This window comes from Lygodium microphyllum, chromosome 26, assembly GCF_053477565.2.
Source record: "Lygodium microphyllum isolate KBCC chromosome 26, Lygodium_microphyllum_v1.1.10, whole genome shotgun sequence".
In the NCBI taxonomy this organism is placed as follows: domain Eukaryota; kingdom Viridiplantae; phylum Streptophyta; class Polypodiopsida; order Schizaeales; family Lygodiaceae; genus Lygodium; species Lygodium microphyllum.
This window is the reverse complement of record NC_141160.1, coordinates 99787225-99807455: the sequence shown is the minus strand read 5'-3', so window position 1 is coordinate 99807455 and position 20231 is coordinate 99787225.

The window sequence follows — 20231 nt, the reverse complement described above, 5'->3', positions numbered from 1 at the left end:
ACACCCACTTGCATGGCAAAGCACGTTTTTCACTAGGAAAAAGAACTAAATCCCACATATTATTTTTTTATAGTGAGTCATACTCTTACTACATGGCCCTCTCCCAAGAGTGATTATCACTTCTACACATGGCCTCATCATAGGTAAGAGGCTTACCAGCATTTATCACCATAACATAAGTCATGGAGGTTGCAAATCAATCAAGTTGATATCTATATCTAGTACACCACCTCAAAATAGGCTACGAGGCCTATACATCCTATCTAACATCATGGTCATGGGCCACTTGAGCATCAATTGTACTATTGAATGTCTAGCTAGATATATAGTAATAGGAGGCTCCTCCTGAAATATTACATTGCGTACCTCAATGACCTACTCAAGCTCCTTATGCAATTTCTCCTTGTGGAAAATAACATAATGACTATGAATGACCTTTTTTGTATGCAAATCCAATAGGCAATAGCCCGTCTCACTTGTATCCCCATAACCAAGAAAGATGCAGTCCACAAACTTAGGATCCAACTTATTATGCTTGTCCTTGGAAACATGAATGAAAGCCTCACAACCAAAGATACACAAATGAGTATAACATCAAGGTTTTCCAATCCATACCTCCTTAGTAACCTAATAGTCAAGAAGAGCAATGTATGGGGATTAATTAATCAAATGTATGGCAATAACTGCCTCCGCCCAAAAGTGGTGTGTTAAGTCTACCTAGCTAAGCATACTATGGACTTGCTCCTAAATTGTGATATTCATTAGCTCAGCCATACCATTCCAGGGTGGAACATACAGTGTAGTCAACTCACTCTTAATATTTCTCTCATCACAAAACTACTAAAAGGCTTTAGATACATGCACTCCCCCATTGTCAGATCATAAGCATTTCAATCTATACCCAAACTGGTTCCCAACAAAAGCAAGCCAATGTTGAAACATAGCCAAGACTTCTAATTTTTACTTGATGGGATATACCCAGACCTCCTAATGACTTGCAGGTCATATGTCCATAAACATCAAAATGAACAAGAGCTAGAGGCTTATCCATGCCCATAATATCAAACTTCTTATGTGAATTATGTGTCTATCTACCATAAAGACAATTATCATAAGAATCAAAATATTTAGGGTTAAGAAACAAAAGATGCTACAAAGGGATAAGCATTTTTATTCCCTTTAATGACATGTACCTAAGAAAATGATACCATAATGATACATGTGGTACTACAACCACTGCCAAAACATGATCAATCGACCCAAATACAAAACTTGGTACCTCGTGCCAAGATAAGATTTCCATGGATAATCTTCCATGAGAAATCGCCAAAAGATACAAAGTAACCTTATTATCCAATTGTCCAACAAAGAGTAGGATTTTGGTCATAGTCAAAACACGGCGTACATTATGCAAAGTAAAGATGCTGCCTAAAGCCAATTGTAGTTGTACATCTCCAATACCAACAATATCCAATGCCAAGTCATTACCCAATCTAATAGATCTTTTCATGTTGTGATAGGAGTGGAACCACCCTCAACGAGGGGTAATGTCAAACAAAGCCCCTAAATCAATCATCCAATACTAAGCATAGGTGGATGAGACATTAGTCAACTGTGAAACATCAAGAGAAGAAGATACAAGTATGTAATCATCATCAAAATCATTGTGCATGATATTAATGTCTTCAATCTTGATGTTGGACTTACTAGGGACAATGTTGTGATCATCATTCATTTCTTATAATTTGTCATTTCTTTTTTCTTACACTTTTCATTATGCATTTTATGGCAATGTGGTTGAATATGATCCTACTTCCCATAATAATGGCAAGTCAATGCTTAGTTATGGCCATGGGACTTACTATTCCACGGCGGTCATTATCACTCTTACTATTATTATCTATGATTGCCAAAGCATGAGAACTACAAAAAGCATCAGCATTCTTTCTGTTAATCTCTTCATTCAATAATGTACCCTCTACATCCTCTAATTTTAGCCCATCAACAAGCATATTGGCACACAGAGCAATATGGAATGTATCGCATGGTTCAAGCAATGTAACCAGCAAGAATAAGGGAGGAAGATTATCCTTAAAGTCAATCCCCTATGAAGACAAGGGGCTGAAAATAAAATAAAACTCACTTAAGTCCATACAAAGGTCTCCTCCTTCATACAAAGGTCCATAAGTTGCTTTATCCAATACATCTAAGAGGCAGGGCTCTACTTGTCATAGACATCATGAATCTTGTCCCATAACTTCTAGATGGTCTACCCTTCAGAGACAACATTATAGAAAACCTACTTAGAGAGTAACAAAATGATTGTAGATTTACATAACTCATCTAATTCAGCCCAATCCTCTGCGTCAAAGTGTTTGGGCTGTACAAAATGTCTCAATGGCTTAATATGCAATTTCTACACCAAAACTTGCCATATTTGTGCCTTTCAATAGGTATAGTTAGTGTCATCTAGTTCCTTAATGTTAAAGATAGAAGTATCGTTTGATCCGCTAGCCATAATGTAATAAATAAAAGCATAATCTAAGACAAACATGCTACTGTAAATGATTGCAAAATATGCTATAATTGAGACCAAGTTAGTCTAAACATTTGAAATCAACAAAGAGTAGGCCTATCCACTATAATAGCCAGTAAAGTGATGGTCAAGTCAAAGCATCTGCCCTCATAGATGACACATAAAACTATAATTACAACATGTTGAAAATTATTACAACAATAAAAACCTAAGCCAAGTATGAGCAATCAACAAATAGAGTCCAATCTGCAGATGCTAGGTATATCTTGCAAGAAGCGGGATATGTACGAACAATTAGTAGCGTTAGGAGAAATATGGACTCTCTTTTTTGCCCCTTAAGGAGTGAATAAACAAATATAGGCCTAACCAATGAGAGACCTGGGATTCTAGATTCATGTAACATGAATCTTCTAGCCATATCTTGGCCCAAATCTTCCCTCAGTAGTAAAATAATGAAAAACGTGGGAAATACAATCCTGATACTTCTTGGAAGTTTGTGACTCGAATTTTCATTTTCTTATTTTTTTTTATGTTTGACTTTTCATTTCTCCCCTTTTCAGTTTCCCCCTCTTTCTTAGGCAGAACTCAAATTTGTCATATATATTTCCCCGCTTCTTCTTTCCTGACGAAATTTTACAGCCTCATTGTTGCTTGCCCTATTTGTAACCCTATGAAATTTCATTTCCTCTACACAAATACAAAGTGAGTTCGCATGTTTTATGAGAGCAGAGCTTGTTCTACCAAAGCCTTAAGTTTTCCTTCATAAAACTTTACAAGTATATTGTTCTCTTCCATGGATGTTTTATGGTAAAGTTTTATCTCGTTTGGACAAAATCTATGTAAGTTATGTGCATTCTTTGATATGTAATTGCTTTTGTTTTGGTACTCTAGGAGTCTCTTACAGTCAAGAACAATGATCTTTTGAACACTCAACTTCTTCTTCAACATCTTACGATTTCTTTGTAAACAAAGTTACAGGTATGTTGTCTTGTTTTTTTGCTGCTCCATAGTTAAATTTTATATCATTTGGACAAAATGTATGCAAGCTATATGCATACTAAGTTTTCCTTTGTTTTTTTACTCCAAGAGACTTCGAGGGTGGAGAACAATGATTTCTTAAAAACTCAACTTCTTCAACATCTTTGGGCTTCTTTGCAAAGAGAGCCACAAGTATATTGTGCCACTTTTTTTGTTGCTCCATGGTTAAGTTTCAACTCACTTGGACAAAGCCTATGTAAGTTATATGTATACTTTGACTTGATATTTCTTTTGTTTTTGTACTCCAGAAATTTGTCTATGAAGGAACAATGGTCTTGCTATAAGTCAACTTCTTGTTCAACATCTCTAAGCTTCTTCGTGAAAAGAATTACAGGTAAAATATTTTTTTTAAATTGCTCCATTTAAATTTCATTTCATTTGGAGAAAACATTTGTAAATTATACACATGTTGATAGGTAACTTTTCTTTTTGGTTATTATAGATGTCTTCACGGAGGAAAAACATCAATAACATACTTGTAGTGGAGGTCTTCAATAGAAAAGATAGTGGCAATAATTGGATTTGTGATAAGTACTATAAGTTGGATTGGGTTTTGATGCACCCAAGTACTCGATTGGGTTTCAAGGTTAGGCATAAGGATGTTGCAAAACCTAGCAAACATTGGAAATGTAGAATTTTAGAGTTCAAAAAAGTATTTAATTGAGCAAGTACAGTAACAGAGTTATTGATCCAACATGTTTATATGCACAAACAAATCTCTGTACACACGACAAGAACTACATTGTGAATTATAAAGAAAACAATAATTTTTTAAATTTTATCATTGTTTATTCTTTTGCATTAGAGTTGTTTTTAAAAATCTTTGCAGTGTTTTAATTCAATCTTGTTTTACTAACAGCTCTATATCCATCAACTTTGCATGAATGGCAAAATGTGGAATGTTTGACCAGCAAGATACATGTTTGGCATGAAGACATAGATTCTTTGATCTATGATAATAACTTTGCAAGTCAACTTACAAGTCAAAATATATATTTTTATAATTCATTGTATGTAGTAGAAAGCCAGAGATTGCAGCATGTCCCATTGCTACCACTATCTAGTGGTGAATAGTTGATTGGTAGCTTGGAGTTGTCAAAAGCATGTAAGTCCAAGATAAAATCTGACATCAATAGTACTATGAAACACACCATAGGCTCCAAAGATGTGCATCTAAGTTGGTTTATTTCATTCTCATTGTTTGTGCATTTGTTTGGTTCATGTGATGTTCTGAAGAAAACAAAGATTACTTATCAATGCAAGTGTCCATCTGAGGAATGGATGAGTCAGCTATTGGGTGAGTCTTGGCAAGTCAAAGGAACAAATTTTGATGAGACAATTGAGTGCAAGGTCAACCAATCTGATCTCACATTCATGTAAATCTTTTTTACTACTTTGAATGCCTTGATTTAATTGACATAGGTCTTGCTTAGATGAATTGCTGTGTTATTCGCATTTACTTACCATTGCTTTTGTTTTTATTACAAGTATTTCATCGCTAGACAAACTCTGTGCATTCTCTTTTGATATAGACGATGGCAACTTTTGCGAGGGGAGTGGATTAGCTTGGATCAAGATACCCGAGATGAGACACATACAGCTCTCATAGATGTGGTTATCTTGTGGAATGGTCATAATTCTTTTATGGTCAGCGTAGAGAGCCATTGGCTCATTTCTTTTGTGAGACAAGAAATCTAATTAATGTCCAATGAGCCCCTTTGTAACTTCTATTTCAAGTTAGATAATAGAAAAGTCAGGATTCGTAGTAAGCAATCCACAACATGTAAACAATGTGCTTCTCCACATATCCTTAAGATAGTGGAATCCTTGTAAAAAAAATTTATAAAAACGAATATCAAATTTTTTTAAATTTTTGAATATTTTTTAATTTAGATAATATTAGTTTACTATGATCTAAGCATGTGATAATACATACTATAATTAGTCAATCGTGTTAGTTAAAATCATAATTAAATTGCAGGCTGGAGTTCTAAAATCTTACAATATTGTCTTTGCATAATGATAAATTGTAGCTCATCTCTTCTACTTATTTCATAAAAGTAAATATTAAATTATATCTAAGGGATTTTGAAGGTCTTTTAAATTTCTTTTCTTAAAAATTTTCTATATTTTCTATAGTTAGACTTGAATATACTTAGCAATCCAAGTATATTCGAGGATATAATAATGAAGAATGAAGCATTTGTCTATATGAGTAATTTTAATGATTACTTTAAAGTATTGAAATAAAGAAACTAAGGAAGAGTTTTAATTTGAAACTTTAGGGTTAAAAAAGAACCTTTATTTAAAACCTTAGATACATAAAAGCTATAACTTCAAACTCATTTCACTTTCATTCTCTAATTTCCTACATTTGTGCTCTCCTTCCTTCTCTCTTTGTGTGCCATGGCTACCACTCCCGCCTTCACCGCATGGACTCCACACGCTATGCACACATAGGAGACCAGATCTACCCTACGTTTTTGCACGATCTTGAGTCTAGAGAGCTCACTTTCTACCATAGACCCTAGCTCTAGTATATTGGCATCGTTTTGTGATGCGGCAAACCCTCTCACCTACTCTATTCTGAACTCTGCTCTCAGATGGGTCCCTATAGATTTCATATATAGTTTACGTGCTAGATCAAACCATGCAAAGGTAATAAATTGAGCCCTCATGCATATGGGGTAGCACCTCTATGTTAGAGCAATGCCTACCTCATCCCAGGACCATGCCACGATGGATCTTATCGAGTGTGATAAAGCATTTGTCATATATGTTTTGTGCACTAAGGTGCAAGAGGACAATGAGAAAGACATAAATACACCCTCTCGGCCACAACTAGAGTATTTCGAGAGGGAGCTTGAGGAGATCACACTCGATCTGAGAGTAGAGACAGCACAAACCTTAGCCATTGTGCACCCACCTCCTTGTCTTTTTGAGATGCCGACAAGGGATGTGCCACCCCTCGCTTCTCTCCATGCTATCATCATCGAGGGGGTGCAATATTTACTTATGCCGGATGTACTAGAAATTTTGGAGCTAAGGGAAGAAGAGCTATATTGTATCATGGTGTGTGATACACCTAATGATTTTATAGATTTTGATATACAAGATGTGCCAGCACATGTTGATGAGGTGGCTCAATATGATAGCACAAGTGTCGATGACATCTCTGCCATTGTGAGCATGCAGTGCCACAGTATGAGATCTCAGATGAGGAGTTCGAGTAGTTGCAAGAAAGTATTTTTGGACCTCAACCCGACTACGCAGTACCTTTTCATGAGAGTGACAAGGGTGGCCCAATTGCAAGAGCAGACCTAGATGCTCCATTACAGTAGTAGATAGATGATGCAGAGAAGGTAATGTTACCATATTAATGTTATCGGATTCACATAAAAATTTACTAGTTGTAGATTCAGGTCCCCAAACGCGAGCCTTCGGCCAGAGGGCTGCTTTGGAGCCCGATCCCAGCAAAATTTTATGTGCACACTCCCGATGCCCTAGAGGCTCTACTGGTAAATTTTTACACAAATCTGATATATATATCTTTAGCACACTCCATGTATAGTGAGTGTGACACATTGAGTTTGACACTGAACTTGTGTAATGCAAGACATTATCTACATAGATGAATTTTCATCTAGACAAGGTGGCCAATATGGTAGCCAAGGAAGGGTGCGAGACTCGACATTGAAGGAGTATATCGGCCAGCCGACATTATTGTATTCCATAAGACATGCTCTCCAACTTTTGTTGAGAACTTCTTGAAGTTGAGGGCACTAACAAAGACTAGGCCCTTCAAGACCATCCCAACGAACTCTAGCTTGGAGAAAGTAGTGTTGCTTCGACGTTCGAAGCTCCTCTACTTATTCTCTAGTACTAGGTCTAGGCCACTTTTTTCCATGGTGGCCCATGGCATGGTTGCTAGTGGTGTTGAAGACCCCAATGTCATTAGCCAAGAACTACTAGGGCAAAATATGTTGCTGCCTATGATCAAGAATAGATCTGGGGGAGTCTAGCTCAAAGAAGCCTAGGAGAGAGTAGATGTACTTAGTGCCAAATTATATCTCATCACCAATGTAATGTAATTTGTAATCTTCTCTTGAAGTAATGAAAACCGATATTTGTTGGATTTGCGTGCAATGTAGTTTGTCATACGTATCGTTTATTATTTTACTTGAATGTTATGTCTATTTATTAGATTTATACACAACACGATTTATACCCTAAATTTAATACCTAGTGCTTTATCGAGTTCGTATGCAACATGTATTCATTCGAATGCATGTAATGATAACTCAAAGATGTAAATAAAATAAATAACAAGTGAATAAACAAAAATAAGATGCACCAAAAAAATTGTATTCATATTCATAACATTTTACATGGGATCCATTACAACCATGGTTTTACAAATTCTCTTTGGAAGCTACATTCTGTATATGTTTTGATAGTACACCCCTGTCGTTGTTGATCTCCACGAGGACTATCCTTCCATCACCGGAAGAACCTCACTATCCGCAAATTCATATCGGTGACGGTGACTCTCCTTGCATGCAGTGATGCATAGACCAAGTCTCCGAACAAGTCGATAACATAAGCTTCGGCAGCTTCAGGTAGTGCAAGGAGGGCTTGGCCAGTCCAGCAATCAAGTTGTTGTAAGTGTGTTCCATCTAGGAAGTGTCTCCTGGTGTTCTGAATGAGTATGCCGTCCATAATCTCACACACTAGCTTCTGGAATGGAGCCTTTGGTATCAAGAAGTGTGTGGTCTTCTGGTAATGGCGGATCTCACGAAGAGCCACTGTGCTTGGCTTCCATCGACGCTTGCGATGCTGATAGTGGTGGTGGTGGTGGTGGTGGTGGAGCTAGAGGAGGTGGCCTGTGCATAGGATTTCTAAGGGGTGTCTCCGGGCTACTTACTTGGTGCATGCCATGTCTTCTAGGAGAGAAAACTCAAAACTCAAAAGTGAAATGTGTAAAATGAGGTGAAACTTTAAACTTATAGCAAAACTTTCAAAAAACCCTTAAACTTGAATTAATGTATCCAGGCTTTGTAAAAATATGACCAGTGATCCGATGGACGTGAAATTTTACCTGTGGACTCCTCTAGGGTACATCAACTACCCAAAAAAAAAATTGCATCATTAGAAGTCTCTGGGACACCTGTTTGGAGGCTTGCATCTGAGGCCCTAAATCCACAAATTCAAGGCCCTAGACGTGAGCCTCTAGAAAGATGTCCCAGAGACTTCTGATAGGGCCAATTTTATAATATCCATGAGTTTTTATGATACCCAACATGTGGGTGAAGTTTCACTAGATTTCAATTTATAAAATCAATGGTTCAATCATTTTTCAAAAATGAATTAACAGGATTATACTTTACTGATAACAGAAAAACTCACCACCACATCGAGTGTGCGCAACTACATACTAAATATATTATCAACCAAACTACGTGAAATATTGGAAACTTAAAAATTCATTCAAAATAAGTAATGGATCAAATGGAATATCGCATATCGGATATAGTGTTGCCAAACCCGCTAAATACAGTAAAGATATAGTGCATCGGCCCATGTACAACTGATCACTTATGTGTGTGTGATTGCCCATTGAATTTATCCTCAAAAAAACTACTTTCAAAATTAGAAACTTAAAAATATGCATAATACAAATCATGGAAAAATAGAATATCAAATATCAGATTTGACATTATGAAACCACAAAATACACGGTAGATAGTGTATTGCACCAAGTACAACTAGAGCTAGGTAAAATTTAGCTCCATTTTGTAGACCACTGCTATCAAATACTTGAAGGTCTACTGGAAAGATAAACCAAAACTAAGCTCCTTATAATCTACAACCAAACTTGAGCTAAAAACATAGATCCAATTACAAGGTAGCTTCTCAAAGCATATTGTTGACATTAAGATTAAGTGCATCCTTGTTGTTGCGGATCCTATGAATAAGAACCATATATATGGGCTTAATAGTGATACGTCAAGCATGAATGGCTAAAAGTTGAGAATCACCCATTAGATCAATCAAGTAAATTTCAGCTGCTTCTTGGAGAGCAAGCAAGGCTTGGCTTAACCATTGCCCCACGTTCCTTGCCTAGTTCCTTGAAAAGAACTTGTGATGATACCCCAACTACAGATCTTGTAGTATTTCTCGCACCAACCTAGAGAATGGTACCTTAGGAATAATCAAGTTGGCACTCTTCTAGAATTTCATTATCTCACATAGCACAGTTGTCCCTGGTCTCCATCTTCGCTTCTTATGTGTTGGAGGATGTATATTACCAACTAGAGCAGTAGTGGGAGGTGGAGAAATTGGAGCATGTGAACCACCATTTCTGGACAAATGGCGAACCATCATTATTGACCACACTAGGGCCACCATTGTTGGACACAGTAGCACCACCATTATTAGCTGCAATAGGGCCACCATTGTTCTTGCCACCAAGGGACCTTTGTCACTCACAGTACACTCACTAGATTCGAAAGAGTGTTGAGCTCTTGCTCTTGTAGACGCCTTCTTGATAGGAAGCTTGGAATGTGCCATGGTTGTGATGGTGAAGGATAGAAAGGTGGAGGGTAGAGTGAAGAGTAATGGGAGAAAATGAAAGGAGAGACTTGACTTAAGTACAAAACTTTTAAACTTACCATGGTGTAAATGAACTTTAAAATTAAAAAAATAGTTTGAAATCGACTTTGAAAAACATAGTGAGAAACCTTCGAATTTTTAAACAAAATTTGCAAGGCATCTCATGTTAAAGATAGGAGTATTGATGTGTCATATCCTGGGTACCTATGCTCTCTCATGGACTCTAAATGCATCCAAAGTATTATTTTTATCTAGGTCTCCATTTCTTACCATCTCTCTCTTGGGTTGCCAACCATTCTATGTGGCGTTGTCTAGCTATGCTATTTTCATATCTTGCTTTTCTCACCTCATATATTGCCCTAGTTATAAATTCTGCTTTAGAGGTTTTGGGCTTCTTTTCTTTTTTCTCATATCGTATCTCTAATCTCCTATACCACCATTGTAATAATTGCCTCATAGAATTGGAATCATTGATGCCACCTCCATGATTAGTTGCCTTTTGAAAAGCACAGCAAGCTTGCCAATGAGATTGTTACATGCCTTGAGTTGACCATACTGCCAAACTTCCTTGATCTGCAAAGTATGAACCATGTGCTTCAAGTATATGCTGCACAAGAAGAGAGATTAGAAACACAAACTAATTCAAAATTATGATTTTTTTTGTAATGGTGACAATACTGACCATGTAGTGTGTTATACTATTTGTAGTCCATGCCTCCACCATGGACTTATGAAATTTAGCAACTAACTCTTTAAATGTATTGGCATCACCATCCCTAAATCTCAACTTTTGTAAGAGAGATGCTAATCTATCTAGGTGTATTCACACTTCTGCCTTTGCAATCCTCGTTCGTCCCCCATTGCTCCAATCTGGAATAGCAAGGTGCGACTTTTTCCATGCTTCATACTTCTTTGGTTATTTTACAAGTATATTGCCTTCCTCATCTCAAGGTGGAGATATAAACTTCCTAGCCTTGGGTCCACCAAAGCATGATTTACAAGGGATATTTCCACTCTTTCTCGATTTTTCTTGGGTCTGCCAAAGCATGATTTACAAGGGATATTTCCACTCTTTCTCGATTTTTTCTCATCTTTTTTTATTTCTACTTGGTCCCCATGCAATCCAACTTCAGAGAGGACTTGTTTTACCTTCTTGCATGTAGCATCAGCTTTTGACATAGGGTGCATCTTGTATGCAAAGCATATATATTCATATACTAGCTTCTCAATTATTCTAACCAAACAATGCAATGTGCAAAAGTGAACCCTTGTTAGTGGTATTTCTAAAATAGGGCGCTAGTTCGGATCCACTGGAACTAGCATTCTATTTCTCATGAATTTTTTATCACGTGTTGGAGCACCTTGTTGTCTTGGCTTGGCAAGCCATTTTTTCTTTCCATATTTTCCTTTCTTCCTAGTTTGCATGCAATATATGCATGAAAATTTTACATTCGCTACATTTGATAAACCAAACATACACTTCAATGTTTTTAAATCACCTACAAGATGCCATTCAACTTGATAGTCCCCAAATCCCTCGATGTGTAAAATTGCTCCATTATTTTGATGTTGAATAACACTGGGTATATTAGTGAAGTTAAAAAAAACTTTAAGTACTTCATGATCCTCTTTTGGTACTTCAAATGCTGCAATCCACCATATTTCATTCTCTGATTGTACACTAAAGTATAAAGGATGGTTTTCATCAATCTTGGGATCCAATGCTCGATTCATAAGTGTTATACTCATACATTTAAGTTTTTGCCCCTTAATAATCTCACTCTCATCAAGTTTGAGGACAATTGCCTCTATATTCTTCTATAGACATACTGTAGAACTTGACCATAGCAATCTGAACCCTATATATATCAAATACAAAGTTGTTGGATGCATTCAATACAAATGCAACTTCTTTTGAACCATACTTCAATATGTGTGTATTTTTCAAATGCGTTGGCTTACCAATTAGTTCTAAAACTTTCTCATTTAGTTGTTTTCGAGCCTTCTTCACATGAAATGGTTTTGACAGAGGCATTGCTTGCTTAGTTTTAAAGACTTGCTTAAATCCTGTATCCAATTGTTGATAGAGAATACTATATGACTTAGAACTCATTCCCACCTTGTCACATAATCCCTGAGCATCTATAGCGGTAAACAAGTTGCTCACATCCCTAAGATGTTCACTTGTGACACCATCTACAATGTCCTTGAATTTACAATTTTCCAATGCATTTTTTACCATATCCTTGCTTAGGACTTTGGCTATAGTATCATTCTCACCATGAGGGAACATATTTCTCATTGTAGCAGATTGAGCATATATTCTTCTATGATATTGTCAACTTCCTTTGGTTAATTGGTGAATTGGTTTAACTAATCGAATGCGCCGACATGCTTCTTTGGTTTTTAAAGTGGACCCAATCTCCAAAGTTTTTGTGAGCTTCCTCTTTATATTTCGATTCCCCTTTTCCAAGTCCATAACTTTAGACTGTAACTCCATATTTTGCATGTGTGTAGCCTGTATAGCATCTTCAATGACAGAGATTGCTTGTTGTAGACTCTAGTTCTCCCTATCCTTCTTAGCCAATAATCTATCCTTTTCCATCAAAGATTACATATTCCCTTGTAATCTTGTCTGTATATTTGTCAAGGCTTGATGAATCCCTGCTAATCCTTGTGTGACAAGTCTGCATGTGTATCCATACAATCCTTCATTTCCTTCACAAATGAATTTTACAAATGATTTAAGCCCTTTAAATTATGGTGGCCTTTGAGTGATTGGATTAGGTGGATAAATGCACCCATCAACCCAAAGGTCCACGTTTTTTTTCCATGTATTTTTTTCTTGTTGCATCATCCCTTTCTACAATTCTTTTGAACATTGGTGCATATTCATCCTCCAATTGAAAGTGAATACCTCTCTTTCTCTTAGTATGTCCTGCACCTGCATGTAAAGAAAAACATATGGATTAACATTCAAATCGTACAATTACACCCCTTTGATTCACCATATCTATGTTCTTTTTTATCGTGATGGATCTTGTCTCTTTCTCTTGATTTCAGTCATGATAGACCCTAATTAACCCCTAATCTACCTGTAATCTTAGCTTTTAATCTACCTCTAATCAACATCCAATCTTATCTTCTATTTCATCTAAAATATTCTCTCTCTCTCTCTCTCTCTCTCTCTCTCTCTCTCTCTCTCTCTCTCTCTCTCTCTCTCTCTCTCTCTCTCTCTCTCTCTCTCTCTCTCTCTCAAAATTGATCAAAGATATTTAAACACATTTATACAAAAAAGTGGCTAGTGGAGAACAATAACATCATCTTATCTTCTACCCTAATTTACTCTCTGTCACTCTATCGCTTATTATCTTAGTTCATCTCACATAGTCTTCTCTCCTCTCTCTTCCCCCCTTCTCTCTCTCTCTCTCTCTCTCTCTCTCTCTCTCTCTCTCTCTCTCTCTCTCTCTCTCTCTCTCTCTCAAAATTGATCAAAGATATTTAAACACATTTATACAGAAGTTTGGCTAGTGGATATACAGAAGCTTGGCTAGTGGAGAACAATAACATCATCTTATCTTCTACCCTAATTTACTCTCTGTCACTCTATCACTTATTATCTTAGTTCATCTCACATAGTTCTCTCTCTCTCTCTCTCTCTCTCTCTCTCTCTCTCTCTCTCTCTCTCTCTCTCTCTCTCTCTCTCAATTGACACTTAAGGATTAAACAACAACTATGAAGAATAATAATATCACAGATATTTAAAAAATAAAGATACCTCCATTATCACTTGATTGCTTGTAGTATAGAGTGTTGAAGAGGAAGATGTCTTATAACACAGTATTGAAGAGAGAGATTGCTTGTAGCAGGGTAGAGAGTGTTATAGATAGAGATTATTTGATTTCAGCAAATGCTATCAAAACCACTCCTAAGATTGCTTGTAGTAGGGTAGAGAGTGTTGTAGATAGTATTAAGTGTTGCTTCAGAAGAATTCGTATGTAAGAAACCATATTCTAGAGGGAAGGAGAAGAGTACACAAAATTTCGAACAAAACTAGAGCTTTGAAAGGGAATGAAGAAATGCACAAAAATAGGCATATACTTGTTCAAAAATGACAAAATTTTACAAGAAAACACTTGAGTCAAAAAGGTATCTTTGGGTAAAAAATAATCTTAAAATACGATGTGTACGTCATTTTATATCATTTTTTAACTTTTACCTTTTTAAGAAGCAATAATGAGAATGATTCTAATATATTTTCATATTGAAAATTCATGAGGGCATTAAAGAGTCGTATATTATTGATTGACTCCGTTTTTAGAGAAAATAGAATTGTATTTTTTTAGTTATGAGGATTTTGAGAAAAAATGACCTTATCCTACAGTTTGAGAATAAAATAATAGGTGAAATCTATTGAAAATACAAACACAATATTTGCTTGATTGTAGAATATCTCTTATTCTAATATTATTTTGGAATCTCTTTTTAGAGAGAGAGAGAGAGAGAGAGAGAGAGGTGAGAGAAACCCCTTAAGGGGCGAAAAAGAGAGTCCATATTTCTCCTAGTGAGCATGCAACCAATATCAAGAAATGTCAAACCAAATGTATCAAAGTGGGATACATCCACCAGTAGGCATAGTTGTCATGGATATAGTAGGTCTCAAGATAATGGAAAAGAACTACCAGATACACGACTAACTGAGCAAGTATAATGAAAGCTCAATATATCACCAAATGAGGTGTATGCACCACTAGCAAACACTAATAGATGTAGATATTGGGCTCAACAACTATAGTCAAAGAGCATCCAGAGAGCATAGACATAACTCAATCAAGTCCCACGATTTCATTGAAGTAAGCTCAAGCTCAACTACGAATATCCAAAGCTCATGTAACATCCAAATGTTAGGAAAGCTCCCATTGGAATAATGAGTGAATGCCAAATGAGCAAAAGAAGCTCAATAAATCATGTGTATATCATCTAAACATCCAAGATACATGTGACATACATCTGGAAGCATAAGACCCAATATCTTCTTCAAGCTCTTATTGTAGTATCCAAAGTAGCAGCCCAATAGTATAATCAACCAATATCGGTGTAACCAAGCCCAAATCACAACTCAAGAGCTCTCAATAGGCATAATTGAGTATGTAGCATCCATTTCAAACATCAATGCATCCAATAGAGTGCCCGAATAGCATCCGAGAGAAAGAGGCATATGTGTGCATTGATAAAATTGTGTGTTCCCCTGTTATTTTAGCACTCAAACGATAGTGAAAATTGAGCAATTTTGATCTCAAATGAGTCCCAAAATCATTTGCAAGGCATCAGCATAACAAGCCCCAATTATTCGGCATCAATATGTGAGCACACAAGTATCAATAGAGCCCCAAACAATGAAGTGTATGTTGTCCCTATATTATAGCATGCTACCCATCATATATAGCCAATGTTAGAGATCTTTGAGCTCAATATGAGTATCCAAACCCACAATGCCAATGATAGAGAGGTGTCAAACAATGTTCAAGACCTTGGCAAGCATCCAATGAGTGGAAGGAGCCCAATAAGAGCTATTGGAAAGAACTGATTTGAAGTTTTAAAAAAAGTAACTTTTATATTTAAAATATTTATATTGATATTTATAAATTATTTAAATTTTAAAAAATAAAAATTATATTAATAATATTTACTTTTTATTTATGAATTATGTAAATATCAAAAATAAATGTCTTAGTATTTATTAATCATATAATTATAGAAAAATAGTTTCTCTTAGTATTTATAATTCATTTAAAATGAATTAGAATAATTAAAGTAGGTGATTAAAAAAGTTATTGATTAAGAGTACTTTTTAAAGGAAATAAATTTTACTATTATTAATTAAGTTAAACTTATGGCATACATAACTCATCAGAAATTATTAAATCAAATATGTAACTATTTTTAAACCTAGGATATTCGAACCAATTCACTTTATTAACATGACAAAGTGAAATACGAGTCCTAGGTCATGAGATAACTAAAAAGGACGATAAATTTATTTTTGGAAAGAATAAAAATATTTTTAAAATCCTAAGAAAAATACTTGCCTTTATGACTCACGTAGTTTCCAAGGAAAAATCATGTTTCCAAGATCCAATAGGTTCCCATAAATTAAGCTAAGTTCTAATTAGTCAAGATTCATATAATGAGGTCAAGCCATCAACCTTTAACAAGAGTTACAAGCAAAAATTGCAAACAATGACTAATGATAATAACCAAGGAAAGACCCAATGAAGAAAGGTTGATCGTTAGAAGAGGGCCGAGTTGGAAAGAATTGCCTCTAAGTTAAGATCTTGCTCAAATTGCCTCTCTATTTGTGTAGAAATATTACTTGAAGAAGTTTAACTTAATGTACCTAGGACGTTGATTGAATTGAAGCAAAAATCCTAATATAATAAGTCTACAAAATAGGATACCTTACTTTACCTAGAAACCAAAAAATTCAAATTGATTCTCGTAGGAATGGCCAAGACCTTCTATTGCAAAGTGGATTCCGGAGAGTCTAGGTAGAAAACCTTGTGTTATTTGAAGGAGTACCAAGCAGTGCTGCCTAGAAAATCGACCACTAAATCGTGCCACTAAGGATATCTCAATCAGACATGTCACACGTAGTATCAGATCAAAATGAAATTAATGTATACGAAGATTTGTTTGTAACCTTGTTTAAGAAAACATTCAATGAAAAAAATGATTTGCCCTCTAGCATTCAGCAAAAATCTCTTTCAGAATAATGAAGATTGGTAAAAATTATTGGTATTCCAAGCAATGTTTACCTCAACAAAGGACTCCCTTCATTTTGATCGGTGGGATTGCTTCATGAGGATATAGGAGCGTATATAGAATCCTTCGCCACTATACCGAGAGCATCAGTGGACGCGCAATGGGGTCTATTGCTTCATCAATATTGATTGATTTTCCTACCTTCAAAACAATAATTAAAAAAATCAAGTGGACGGAAGAACTTAAGTTGGTCAAGCTATTCATCTTTGAAGAATCACGTCTACATCCCATACTCAACATAGATAGAGAACAAATTCGCTAGAACCGTTATCTTTATGGTCAAGTACTCTGTATTTTCCCAGGTGAGTGTGTTGTCATTTTAGGACTCTTGCACCACCATGATTATTGTAAAGATGGTTTTCCAAGTCTCCCCCAAAAGTACAAAGTCCTAAAAATATTTGATGAACCTCCTACCTACAAAACTATTGATATATCTGAATTTCACAATTAGGGCTATTGAAACCCAAAAATCTATCTAGCTTGATTCTAACTATCTACTTGATATAATAAAGAAATCCGATTAGTCATGTGATCCGTGAATAATAAAAGAGTCTCAAATTTTTGCAAGATTATGTACTTCATACTAAGTGTATACCATAAATTTAAAAATTGTGGATTCAAGTATTGAGAAAGACCTTAAAGAGAGGCCAATATTATAAGCACTCAAGACATGTAACTAACCTTGCAAATGTTAACAAAACCAGGGAATTGCACCTTCCATGTCTATGCTTACCCCAACTGAAATGCAAGAGAAAAAATTTCTTCTCAAGCAAATCAAACCGCCCGAGTTTGATGGTTGGCAAAGGAAAGGATGTTGAGTCTGAAGTAGAAATTCGAATCAAATCTATGGAGGATTAATTCGTTGCTACAAGTATTGCTTGTTACAATGTTACAAGACATGTCACAAACAAGGATCACGTAGCCAAAAGGAAGCAGAGAAATACCAAGGAAGCCCAAGTCAAAAAGTGAATAAAGAAGCTCATTATGCCCAAGCAGGAAAAGTGGAGGTGAGGGCAAGCTCAGAAAAAACATGGGAGACCACGGAATATTCTAGCAAGGCTCTCTCAAGGATGAAGGATGTCCTGTCAAGGATGAAGGACATCCTGTCAAGGATGGAGGTCCTCTCAAGGATCAAGGATACTCTCTCAAGGATGAAGGAGAACCTCCAAGGGCTCTCGCAAGGAAAGTGCAAGGTGCAGTGTAATTCATTTTATAAGAGCGCCAGGCTCCCTCTTGTACAAGTTGTAAAGTCTAAACAGACATGGGTGAAGGGATAAGGCAACTAGAAGGGAATGGAGAAAGAGGACCTTAGCAAGTTGCCCGATCATGTAAAAAAGGAGATGGCTGCCCAAGGGATTTAGGATTTCATATATAAACTTGAAAAGTGAATGAGGAGCTCATTCTTTGGTGTGTGGAAAAAGTGGTCTCTTCTTCTTCTCTTCTTCTCTCCTTGCTTGCTTGCTTTTGTGTGCTTGAGAGGGAGTGTGAGGGAGTGAGGGAGTGAGTGTGTGAGGGTGAGGGATTATGGAAAAGAAGCTCTCCATCATCTCCCCTCTTCTTCTTCTCTTCTCTTATCTTGCGCGCAGCTATGGAGGATGGAGCTTGAAGGAGAAGGCTTGAGGTTGCTTGAGATTGCATCTCGAATCGTGGAACTACTCATTCGAGCAGCAAGGTAAGCTCACTACACCCCCCTAGGATCGAAGGCACATCGGCTAGGTGAGAGAGAGCCATTTGTACTCGAGTGTAAGCTCCATTACATTTCAGTTCCGTTGCCGGGACCTACGGATTCAAGCTTGAGCACTTGCGTGCCTCAAATTGAACATCGAAGTAGAGTTGCATCCCCGAACTGGTGCTTGAGATAGGTAGGAGATTTGGGGTTTTTAATCTTCAAAACAAGTAAGTATTTTGGGCTTTTGATAAGTAGACAAGTAGGAGGAATCATTTCAGTACTTGGGTTTTGATTTTTGTTGCATTTAGAGTATGATAGGATCAAGAAATTGAAGCAAAAAGCTTTAGGGTTTGTGCTCTAAAACAGGCCAAAACAAGGTAAAATCAAGGAAAAATGGGCTTGCAATCCATTGACAAGGCATAAGCACTAATAGGGCAACACTCAGGCATTAGGACAAGGGCTTAAAACCCAAGGAAGAGGGGTGGAAGACTCATTTTTAGTTTATGTAGTAGAGAGAGAGAGAGAGAGCTTTGAGAGTGAGAGAGAGACTTGGAGCTTAGGGTGAATCAATCGGTCTCCACATGAGTTTTTCGTGTGTGTCAAGTACATAGAACCCTCCCTATGTTTGCATTATTACATTCTGGAGCTCCTTGCATGTGGGTATGGCCAAAATTGTTGCCACATCAATTTTTCATTGTCGTCGTTTGCGTACTAGTGGAATCGAATGCGGTCCACAAGGATCCAATTTCCAAAATCAAACACTCGGACGTCCGATTCCTGGAATTCTAACATTCAGATTAACTTGACTTGTCCAATCGAATGTTGTCTATCCGATCCCGAAAATCAAACTATCCCTCCCCTATCCGATCGAACATTCACCCTGTCCAATTGGGACGATCGGACTTATTAAAATCGAACACTTTCAGAATCGAACTCGGACACTCGGCCATCGGCCACTCAAACAAATGAAAATCGGATCAGTCAAAATCTAACGCTTGCCACTCGAACATGCCAAAATCGAACGCTCTGTAATCGAACATCCAACTCTAAGGATCAGACACTGTCAAATCAGACCAAAATCCTAATAAGGGAATCTAACAAACCTAGTACATCCTGACGAGGCAAAACACCTTCCACATCCAAGAAAGCTTCAAAAGTCTTACAGGTGGAATTGACCTTACAAATCGCAACAAGGCGGCTAAACACGGCCGCTGACAATCACATCAGCTCTTAGTCCCTATTAGAGCCATGAAATTGACCCCGAGACCCTCGTTTGACCTTGAGCGAGCTGAACAACGTAACACAGACCCTAGAAACCAGAGAGAGCAACCAGTGACTAAGAGTAAAGCCCTATTCAGTCGAGAGCTTAGACCAGAGTATGGAAGCTGCATTCATTATCTCATGTTCACACCCACATCGTTTTCAATACTTGAAGTGCACTTGGGAAAACAGAAAGCCTGATTTTGCACAGTGCATGGAAGACAGCACCATGGACACAGTGAGTGGACTAAAATTGAGGGTTGGCTGCTGTCAATAAAAAGGAACACACTCAAA